Source organism: Pseudorca crassidens, chromosome 11, assembly GCF_039906515.1.
Source record: "Pseudorca crassidens isolate mPseCra1 chromosome 11, mPseCra1.hap1, whole genome shotgun sequence".
Taxonomy (NCBI): Eukaryota; Metazoa; Chordata; class Mammalia; order Artiodactyla; family Delphinidae; genus Pseudorca; species Pseudorca crassidens.
Genome location: NC_090306.1, coordinates 43,103,594 through 43,116,181, shown reverse-complemented (window position 1 = coordinate 43,116,181; position 12,588 = coordinate 43,103,594).

Genomic DNA, 12,588 nt, shown 5'->3' with positions numbered 1-12,588 from the left:
TTACCCATTACCAGGCTGTGATGGTTAATTTTATGTGTCAACTTGACTGGATCACGGGGTGCCCAGATATTTGGCTAAACATCATATCCGGATATATCTGAGGGGGTGTTTTCAAATGAGACTAACATTTGAATCAGCAGACTGAGTAAAGCAGGTGATCATCCAATCCACTGAGGTACCAAATAAAATAAAAAGAAAGACGAAGGGAGAATTCATTCTCATTCTCTCTCTCTCTCTCTCTCTGTCTGACTGCTTGAGCTGAGCTATCGGTCTTCCGCTTTTGGACTTGGACTTAAACCATCAGTGTTCCTGGGTCCCAGGCCTTCAGACTCAGACCGGAATTTACACTGCTGGCTTTGCTAGGTCTCCAGCTTACAGCCCCCAGATTCTCAGCCCCCATAATTGCATGAGCCAATTCTTATAATAAACCTTACTCCAGATAGATATAGATACAGATACAGATGTACCTTATTGATTCTTTTTTTTAAATAAATTTATCTATTTATTTTTGGCTGTGTCAGGTCTTCGTTGCTGCGCACGGCGCTTCTCATTGAGGTGGCTTCTCTTGTTGCAGAGCACAGTCTCTAGGCACACGGGCTTCAGTAGTTGTGGCACACAGGCTCAGTAGTTGTGGCTCATGGGCTCTAGAGCACAGGCTCAGTAGTTGTCACGCATGGGCTGAGCTGCCCCATGGCATGTGGGATCTTCTGGACCAGGGTTCGAACCTGTGTCTCCTGCATTGGCAGGCGGATTCGTTTTTATTTTTTTAACATCATTACTAGAGTATAATTACTTTACAATGTTGTGTTACTTTCTGCTGTATAACAAAGTGAATCAGCTATATGTGTGTGTATGTATATATATATATATGTATCTCCACTCCCTCTTGCATCTCCCTCCCATGCTCCCTATCCCACCCCTCTAGGTGGTCACAAAGCCCCAAGCTGATCTCCCTGTGCTACGCAGCTGCTTCCACTAACTATTTATTTTACATTTAGTAGTGTATATATGTCCATGCCACTCTCTCACTTCGTCCCAGCTATCCCTTCCCCCTCCCCGTGTCCTCAAGTCCATTCTCTACATCTGCGTCTTTATTCTTGTCCTGGTAGGTGGATTCTTAACCACTGCGTCACCAGGGAAGTCCCCCTACGGATTCTTTCTCTCTGGAAAACCCTACATTGTGACTCTCCACAACACTGTTCCTGTCCTAACTCTCAGTGATTTCAATTTCACATAGATAATCTTTCTAACACTCATCTCCTTGAATTCCTATCTCACTTCTTTGAATTCCTTGCTTCCAATGATCTTGTCCTTCACCTACACAGCCCACAATGATGCCTCCATAACCATGCTCCGTCTCTCACCTACTCAGATTCCAACATCTTTTGATCCCACCACAACATTCAATTAACTGATTATACCAACTTTTCACCATCTCTTGGCAACTTCACGTCCTCCCTTCCCTCCTGACCTGGTTTAAATTCCACAGTGTATTATCACAATCACTCTCTTACACATATTCTCCATTGCCTTGACCCTCTGATGTTTTGTTCTACGATCTAAGTAAAACCTTTCTCTGGTTAAATCCACTCCAAACATACACCCCTGCAGCTGAATGTGGCTGGAGGAAAAAAACATGTTGACTAATCTCACTTTAAATTCATGTCCACAAACCTGGAGGGATCCTTAATGCCACCTGGCAATCATACAGCATTTCCCTGCTGCAGCCACTCTTACACTCTCCCAATCAAGTTCACACCTTCTCCACTCTCCAAACCTCCATCACCTCCTCCCCACCCTCACTCTCAGCTGAGCATTTTGATTCCTTACTCACTGAGAATATTAAAACGGAAGAAAATTTTCACAAACTCCTACTGCCAAAGCAATCCACCTACTTGATGGTGGGTTTGAGATACATTTTGAAGATGAAATCAACAAGAATTGGAGATGGATCTGATGCGAGGTATGGGGAAGAGAAAGGGATCAAAGATGACTTTCAAGTCTTTGCTCAAATATTATTTTCTCAACAAGACTTTCCCTTACCGCCTTTCAGTCTCTGTCTTTCCCGTGCTCTCTCGCGCGCTCTCTCTCTCTCTCTCTCTCTCTCTCTCACACACACACACACACACAGTCACACAGTCACATGTTCACACATTGTCTCTGTCTCCTTTCCTGTTTTTTGTTTTGAGTTTTTTCTTTTCAATACCAGTTATCACCAACTGAAATACTAAACATTTTACTCCTTTGCTTAACATCTGCCTTCCCCTACTAGAGTATAACTGCGCGCAGGCAAGGATTTTTATGCTTAGTTCACTCCTGCAGATCAGAAAAATAGTAGGCACTCAGTAATATTGATACTTTGTTAAAGAAATGAACTGTTCCTGGCATGAGCAAATGGTTGGATGGCGGTGCCATTTACATAGAAGAAGAATACCTTAATGGGGGAAGAATCATAGTCTCTATACAAAGGAGCTTATAATCTAGTGAGAGAAAGACACTGAAACATACATTTACAACATATTAGGATTCTATGATTTGTTAAATCTACGATAAAAGCAGAATTGAAGAACTAATATTCTATGATCTGATTTTTATCAAAACTGCATGCTTTTATATATATATATATACACACTTGCACACACAACACATACACATACATATATGTGTACATACACACAACACATACATATATGTTTCCGCAACTATACAGAAAAAGTTCTGGAAAGAAAGTTACCAAACTGTTAGCCTGTGGGGCAAGAACAGTACTATGCTATGTATGGGGAATGAGACTGAAGAGAGGGTGAGGAGACTTTCACTTTTCACCTTATACATGTTTTACAATAAGCATATTGCTCTTATAATTTAAAAATGAGACATGGAAAAATTTCCTTCCTAAAGGGAAAAAAACATATTTAACAGAAGATTAACACCCAGACTATAAAAAACGTCTATAAAACAAACAAAAAAAACAATTTAAAAATGGGCAAAGTACATAAAAAGATATTTTACAAAGAAATATAGTCAATAAACATACACAACACACTCAACCTCATGTTTAATCAAGAAAAACAAAACACTTTTTTTTTTTTTATTTTTTGGTACGCGGGCCTCTCACTGTTGTGGCCTCTCCCGTTGCGGAGCACAAGCTCCGTACGCGCAGGCTCAGCAGCCATGGCTCACGGGCCCAGCCGCTCCGCGGCATGTGGGATCTTCCCGGATCGGGGCACGAACCCGTGTCCCCTGCATCGGCAGGCGGACTCTCAACCACTGCACCACCAGGGAAGCCCACAAAACACTTTTAATTCACCAGATAATAGCAAATGTTTTAAGTGTATAAGTTCGTTACCTACAACTACTGGTAGGACTGCAAATTGGTATTTTTTTTAAAGTAATTTAGTGAGCAGCAAAGTAAACAGTGTTATAATCCAAAGAATAATAAATATCCATGAGCCCATAATGTGTAAATAAATTATTAAATAAATAAATGGGGGACAAAGTACAAGTCTCTTTACAAAAAAATTCTAATTAATAAATGTAGAAGTAATGAGAGAAACAGAAAATAACAATTAGGATACCATAGTAATAACTGCTGCAGGCAAGATCTGATGAATGCTAAAATTAACAGGTGATCTTTTAAGAGAAACAGTATATTTGCATAGACTCAAAATATCGCCCTAAAATATTTACTGTGGAGGTTTAAACCTGTGTCCAAATTCTGAGACTTCACCCTCCAGAAGGTGGAACTTTTTTTTTCTTTTAATAAACTTATTTATTTATATTTTATTTTTGTCTGCGTTGGGTTTTCGTTGCGGCGAGCGGAGGCTACTCTTCGTTGCGGTGTGGGGGCTTCTCATTGCGGTGCCTTCTCTTGTTGCAGAGCACGGGCTCTAGAGCGCAGGCTCAGTAGTTGTGGCGCACGGGCTTAGTTGCTCTGAGGCATGTGGGATTTTCCCAGACCAGGGCTCGAACCCGTGTCCCCTGCATTGGCAGGCGGATTCTTAACCATTGCGCCACCAGGGAAGCCCTCAAATAACTTTTAAAAGACATCCAGGGAATTCCCTGGCGGTCCACTGGTTAGGACTCAGCACTTTCACTGCTGGAGCCCGAGTTCAATCCCTGACTGGAGAACTAAGATCCTGCAAGCCTCACAGCACAGCCAAAAAAAAAAAAGACCTCCATAAAATACAACGTTTGAATCGAGACAGAGGTGAAAAAGATTACCCAACTAAGCTTTGTTTAAAGTACTGTCAACTTAACAAGGAATTAGATAACCATCTCAAGAAACCTAGTGTGTCCTGACTACTAAGATGTAACAAAACATCAAGTTTGCATCTGAGTTAAATGGCTGCCTTAGTCTGTGGTGGTTCTGTGCTACCTACTATTCAGGTCCTGCAACACCTTTATTTCCTGTCATTCATCATAGTTATAAACGAGTTTCACTGTTCTCATCAAATGTGACGGAGCTTCTAATGATGAGATCCTTGTCCTGAGCACTTGTGCAGCATATGAAGGTAGGCTATGATGGCAATTTACTACAAAGATATAAGAGGATAACCAAAGTGAGCAGAAGAGTCACTTCCACCACACACTACCGTACATTCTGAACCAATGTAACAGTAGAAGATAGCCAGGAAGAGCCAGCAGTGGGTTGACCACACTGACATGTTGTAATCAGAGACTAAGTAGGTAATTTAAAGAAAAGTATTGCTCTACTACTGATGGTAGCCTTCAAACAGCAGCAGATCATTTACTACTGGACAGATCACATGTACTCAAGAGAGGAAAGACTGTAGGTTTTACAAACAGGTCTTTGCAGTTCTATACACGTCAACAGGAAGTAACCTCACTGGCAGCATCTTCAGGTACGAAAGATATCTTCACTTACTAACATGACCCATCTATAATCATATAATGGCCTCATCACAAACCTACTTCTCAGTCCCAACACCCTTTAGCCAACTCTAAAAATGAACACCGACACACACACACACACACACACACACACACACACACTCCACAACTAGTAATCATGTCATCTTGTTAATTAAGTAATATAAAAATCCTTACCAACAATCCAAGGTTGTCATTTAAGGTCTGAACTAGTAAGAATCCCTGTGTAACCCTAACCACAAATTAGTCATAGGACAATGACTGCAGAAGCTGCCTTTAAGCTGATGGTTATGTTCTCAGACCCTACAGAATATTTTAAGGGTCTGGGGCTGCTGCTGCAGAATCTGTGTAGAAGATGGATGTATATTTCAGGAACTCACCACAACCAGCCGCTATGGTGGATTTGAACACAGAGAGTAAATGCTGGCTTCTGGCCAATCCTTAATATCAGCAACCTAAAGTGTATATAAACTTTAAATCTTCTGGAAAAATATTTCAGAACCAACAGACCACCTCCAAGGTAAGTGTGAGCTCACTAAGACTCCTATGAGGCTCCCAGAAAACGGCATGTGAGCCTGAAGTCCCTTTGTAACCCAGTAACTCAAGGAGCAAGATGCAGGTGTAATTAACCTCCTGCGACAACTAGAAAAAATGAAATTGGAGGTTAGACCCATCCTAAGAGACAGTTCACTGTCAGCCTGCAGATATTTCAATCTATTATATCTGGTACTATGTGACAACTCTCTCTCTCTCAAATACATACAGGGAAGGAGAAAAAAATGGACTCAAACAGTACTTCCTGTATTACAGCTACCTTCTTGAAATATTTAAAGTATATAGTAGGCACTCAAACTTTTTTCAATGAATAAAGAAGGGATATAAGCAATATATCCCTTCTGTTGGTAAGCAATAACCAACAGCTCATACATGTAAAACATTTTAAAATGAAAAAAAGCACCCTAAATTTCAATCAAAGGCAGCAAAGTGAACTGAAGATACTCTACACTATTGACACATTTTTCAAATATACACACAAATAACGTTCTTAAAATGATCATCCACATTTATAGGTATGACTGGAAAGATCTGTATATAACAAATGGTTCCTTCCACATTGGATACATTTCATACTTTAGAACAGAAACTCCCACTTTCTTCATCAACTGAACCGTCTACACGATTTTCAAAAGTACTTTTATTGCTAAGTTGAAATGTATTTTCATGTGCTTGCCAGATGTCTTGACACATAAATATAATTAGACAGAAGCTAAGAGAGAGCCATGAACACTGGATAAATCATTTCATTTTGAATCATTTCCAGTGCAAAATGTGGTATATGCTTACAATGGAATATTACTCAGTCCTAAAAAGGAATGAAATTCTGACACAGGCTAAAACACTGATGAACCTTGAAGACACTGTGCTAAGTGAAATAAGCCAGAGACAAATGGACAAATACTATATGATTCCACTTATGTAAGGTGCCTAAAATAATAGTATTCCTAGAGATGGAAAGTGGAATAGTGGTTGCCAGGGGCTGGGGGAAAAGAGGAATGGGGAGTTATTGTTTAATAGCAGTTTCAGTTTGGGAATATAAAAATGTTCTGGAGTTGGACGGTGGTCATGGTTACACAGCAATATGAATGTACTTAATGCCACTGAAGTGTAGACTTAAAAAATGGTTTAAATGGCAAATTTTATGTTATGTGTATTTTACCACAACTTTTTTTTTAAGTAACCAAGCAAGAATGATGGTCAAACCTTTGTGGCAAAAACATATCAAGAAAAGTGGTAAGAGTCTGCAACAAGCATGCTTCACTGTCATCCTCCAGAGCCTAGATGACTTGCCTGAATGTCAAGACCTCAGAATAGGAGGGATGGACATGCCATTTTCATGTTGCTACAGATATATATATATCAATATCATATACTGGTATATATGAATGAGAAGATATATTAGAAGGTGAATTATATTCTGTAGGAGGTTGTTTGCTAAATAATGAATGGGCTCCCCTTCCCAACAATTAAATCAGAAAAATATAAGCTTTACCTTCCAGGCTCCAATGTAAGCAGCAAGACTGAAATAATCAGTTTTACTTCTAACAAAGAAGCACAGTGGATCCTAAAGAGTGACTTTAAGTTCCCAGTTTTAATATGGTGGCTCTACAATGGAAAGTGCAAGCAGCAATACAATAATAATAATAATAAAAATACAAACTTCTTTCACCACCATTATGAAGTTACTTAACCTTTCTAAGCCTCATCTGAAATATGAGAAAAATGCTTACAACTACCTTATAAGGATTGTTTGAAGATCTAATAAAGTAATATATATAAAACACAGTGAGTTCAGTCCCTAGAATACCTAAATGCTCAACAACAAAATTCCCTCCCCTCCTGCAATTCACTAGTATCTGTAGCTTTTGCTGCTCCTGGATCAGCCTCCACAGGCTATGCTGATGTTGTGGCCATTAAGCTCTGGCTCCTCCCTCAGGCCCCAGCTGTTTCTCTCGGTTCTAGTTGTTTTACTCCTGGTTTCTAAGAGGATCCCGTCTATATTTAGACATAATGCCAGTACCAACTGTGGACTCAACAGGTGCTTGGAGGGCACTTGAGCACTCAGCAGTTTTCGACTGTTTTCCAGAGTTAATTGGTTTTGGCTCCACAACTGGCTGTCTTGACTTCTACAAGGAAGAGTGCCACGTATGCACAGTACTTCAGCAGTACACCAGACTGAACAGAAAATTAAGTGTGCTCACAGGACAAACCCTTAGCAAGAAGATGTTTTTGCCTATTATCTGGGCCCCCAAAGATTTGTTAAATCACAGGGGCAATAAACCTTCCATAAACTCTACAGATGTAGCCCATCAACCCAATCTTTGCCTAAATCACTGTATCAAACCCAGGTTTCAACCAATTCATGCTGCTTGTATTTCAACCAAGATCAGGAGGAGAAAGCAGGCAGAACAACAGGAAAGATTTAAAGAAGGCATCAAACAGAGCTGGGTCTGAATTCAGCTTTATTTACTACTAGTTTTGTGACCTTAGTAAGTTATTTAATCTCTTAATTTATAAAATAGGAAATGATAGTGAGGATTAAATTAAATGAGATAATACACACAGAACAATCTTAGCACCTTGCCTAGCCTACCGTAAGAGGTCAATAAAGAGCCTCATTATCACTAATGAGGAAGCTGCACTCACTTCTTGCTTTGTTCAGTTTTTATAACATAGAAGAAAAGTGACATTTAGATCATTATTTTTGGACTTTTATAAAATAGTATAATGCCACTATCCAAGACCTAGCTGAGAAATGTAAACCGAAAACTTCGCAGATATCTTAGATGAGTCAGCAAAACGTTAATGCTCCCCAAAATAAAAAGCTTAATGTGTACTATTTATGAACACATAATGGTAACTACAATTTCAAAATCAGCAATCTTGTACCTAGTACCATTCAAAATTTGGTCTGGAAATCCAAGTATCAAGGAAATGCAAAGATCATAACCCCAAATATACTTTCCCACAATATTTTCAAATCACCTTAATTCAAACTGGAAGGTACAAGGCAGCCTGATAATTTGAAATCAGCATCAAGAATTTCTTGAGGCAGAATCCAAACTCTCCCCCACAAGCATAAAACCAGTAGCAGATGGTACATGCTCATTTCTCAGTGAGAAACTGTAATTCTAACAAAGTACAGATAACTTAGATTTTATCAAGTCTGCTCATCACCTTTTAGTCTAAATGAAAACAAACTCTTGGTTCTCCTCCAAACACTCTAACCTCTGCATTATCAATGACCAAACTCAAAGCAAGATGCCTATTTTTAGTGATCTGTCCTCTCCTGCTTCATTAACCGCAGGTAAATTACATAGAGAGGGAAAATAAATATTACAAGCATGCTTTATCAATGAAATGAACTATAAATGATAACCAATTATTAAAAGAACGGCTTGTACTCGTTGGCAGAGGGACATGCCAGAGAAAGATCCACCTTCTAAAAGAACCCAGTCATCCTGGATGAATTAGGAGAAAAATGCCACTCCAGTCCACCTAACTTATACTCTCTAACTGGATTTATCCTTCTGCTTTAATTCAAGCCCAAACCACATATATTTTATGTCTCTGCCCCACTTTGCTTTATTTTCCGTTCCGTTTCCCGCTCCCCCATTCCAAGAATGCCCCCCATCTCTTATTTTTAAATCCCACTTTGCCCCCAAATCCTAAATACGTCGGACACCCACGCAGATGACCTTACGCATCCCCGTTGAATTCCCAGTTCATCGTACTTCTCATACCAAATGATCCATTCTTTCATTCCTTTCGATCTCTCGTTGGTTCTTAAAATCCAGTACCCCACACACGCTCACATCAGAGTCCCCCCTCACTCCATTGTTTCCCTGGCCTATGCCTCCGGAAACCCCCCAACTCGGACCCGTGTGCTTCGGCCCGCCCCACTGACCACAGAAACCTTTCACCATCTGGGCACTCCAGGTTCCAAAGGGTTCACGTCCCCCTCCTCTCGGTACCCCAACCCCCACCAACTGCCCCCTCCCCCTGTGCCTTCCCTCAAGCCCGCTCTCTGCACCTCTGTGCCCCGCTTCATCCCCCACCAACTCCTCCACCCAGCACCCTCAGCCTCACCTACCCCAGGCCCCCGCAGTCGCCGTGTCCCCCAGTTCCGGCTCTGCGTCCGGGACGCTCCCGGGTCTGAGAAGAGGAAAGGAGCTCCTCCGCCGCCTCCTCCTCCTCTTCTAGAGCCGCCGCCGTAGCCGCCGCGCTCCTCCCCCAGCTCTCCCGGAGCCGGACGCCGCCCCGCCCCAACCGCCCCTTTCCTCTCTTCCCTCCTCTGCCGGGCGGCGGGCTGGGAATCGCAGCCACGGCTCAGGCCCGGAGGGCCAGCCGATCCACACCGACCTCGCCGGAGCTCGAGCTCTTCGCCCCGCCCTGCAGCCCACTCGGGCGCGTGCGCGCCAGCCAGCCAGCGCACAGGGCGCGTGCTCGCGCCGGCGCGACCCCGGCGCGCCGAGCTCGAGGCCATTGCAGCCAACGGGCGCGCGAGCGAGGCCTGGGCGCGAGGCGGCCCGCGAGCCGGGGATCTGCGCGCGGAGAGGTGCGGGGCCGGAGGCCGCCTCCAGTCCGTCGGGTTACCGCTCCTATCGTGACCGGGTCCCTTGCACCTCGCACCGCCCACCAGATCGCGCGCCCGAGTTCAGGGAGCGCAGGCGTCGCCGGGGATTGGGAAGAACGACAAAGGGAAGGGGCTGGAAGAGTGGGTCGGGAACCAACTAGATGGAAGTGGGGACGGGTGGGACACGAGCTCGCGCCCGCATGCAGAATGGCCAGTGCCCAGAAGGAGCTGGGCGGCGTGGGGTGGGGAGACAGCGCGCGCTAGGAGTGGAGGGCCCCAGCTGGAACTGCCGGAAAGAGCCGAAACTCCCCCGGAGGTTGCCGAAGGCAGACGCCTGGAGGGGAACCTTGCTGAGGGGCTTTTCTCACTAGGTCCCGGTCGGGATTCTGTCTCCCAGGCTGCTGTCCATTTCGGCACTACGACTTCGCCCCGACGACTTAACACCATTTTCCACTTTGCCTCCTTCCCGACCCAAGTTTTACTCCAAAAGTCCATTTCAGAGCCACCAGCTGCGGAAAACGCCCGGACGTCCGGACTTCGCGGCCGCTCAGCCTCCTGGGAATCCATAGAGGCAGATGCGGAGTGGTGGCGGGAGGATGCGCCTCCCAGGCCCGGCACAAGATAAATTCGGGAGTAACTTGAGGGTTCTCAGCCTAGTCCGCCAGGCACACTGCCCAAGTCCATTTCTGCGTCGGTTTTCTGGCATACTAAGTTGTCTGCATCCCCCTACGCGGCTGTGGTCACATTGCCCGAATCTTTCTGTTAAATACTCTTCTGTCTTCGTGGTTAGATTCCCAAGCACCCCGGGCGGGGCCAGAACCATCTCTAATATTTGCGCGCCTTTCCAGCCAGTGTCCTCCATGTATGAAGCACTCACCCCACTGCCAACTGGTCAGCGATCTGTTGGGAGTGGCTAGAGGCTGGGCATTTAGACAATCAGCAGTGAAAAGGTTAATCAGAATCTGTCCCCATGTTCTTGTCTTTTGAAGCCAAAGCATAAGGGGCTCTGGACAGGCACCAACAACAAGCCAGAGAGTATATGTGAGTGTGTACAGACACCACAGTCACAATGTAGTTTTGGTTTCCACAGGTTTGTTGTTGGAGTTGCAGTACTAGTACATCTCTACGAAGTCATCTGGTCCTTTGGTTTTTAACCTCGCATGGAGTGGAAGGGTCAAAAATCCTCTGGAGCCCACTGGCCCCTGGTTAATAATGCCTAACCTAATACAACCATATATCATTTACAGATCTAAAGAAACAGAAGACTAGGTCATCCAACTAGTTAGGGCACTACACCATGTGTTGCTTACTATTGAATCTTCTTTCAAAGATTCAAATAGAAGCAAACCATCCAAATACCTGCTCTCTCTTCATTTACTAAATTGACCACCCAGTGAGTGGGAGGCATTGTTCTAGGTGTGGGTCACTTACAAAGAATAAAAGTAGATCACTGGGCTTCCCTGGTGGTACAGTGGTTCAGAATCTGCCTGCCAAGGTAGGGGACACGGGTTCGAGCCCTGGTCCGGGAAGATCCCACATGCCGCGGAGCAACTAAGCCCGTGTGCCACAACTACTGAAGCCCTTGTGCTCCCCAACAAGAGAAGCCACCACAATGAGAAGCCTGCACACCGCAACGAAGAGTAGCCCCCGCAACTAGAGAAAGCCCACGTGCAGCAACGAAGACCCAATACAGCCAAAAATAAATAAATAAAATTAAGAAAAAACACAAAACTAGATCATTATCCTCAAGGAGAGTATCCAGTTGTAATGGAGGATAAAAGCTAGTAAATAATTAACTATAACATGTGATAAGTGCTGAAACAGAAAAGTGCAAAGTAGTATAGGAACATACAGTGTAGGAATGGGATAATATTACCCTGGTTAATAGAAAACTTCATACTAAAGAATGGGGCCTGAACCAATAGGATCCAAGATCTTATTCCATAACTGGTTTCACCTACCAAAAGTCACTTGGGAAACGCCTTCATTAGAGGGCCTGATGCTGCTTGCCAAGCCAATAGTTTCTTCTTTGGGAGGAAAATTAAATCCCCACTTTTGGAAACCTTACAGTCTATTAGGAAAGACATAATGCCTTTCCTAAGAAAGTCCCTGATCTAATGGGAGAGAATTTTTGTATGTGGATATGCCACTCAAACAGAAGGGAGGTGGATAAAGGAACATGCCTAGGTCAGATCTATAAGAGCTGTCAAAACATCACTGGAAATCGAATGAGATGGAATCATATCTCCTCTAAGAGAGAGTTCTATTGTCGAGAGGAACAGTTTGCTAAGTCCCTGGGCTGACAGTAAGGGTAGACTCTTTTTTTTTTTTTTTTTTTTGCGGTACACAGGCCTCTCACTGTCGTGGCCTCTCCCGTTGTGGAGCACAGGCTCCGGACGCACAGGCTCAGCGGCCATGGCTCACGGGCCCAGCCGCTCCGCGGCATGTGGGATCTTCCCAGACCAGGGCACGAACCCGTGTCCCCTGCATTGGCAGGCGGACGCTCAACCACTGCGCCACCAGGGAAGCCCAAGGGTAGACTCTTCACAGGGATTTTACTCAAG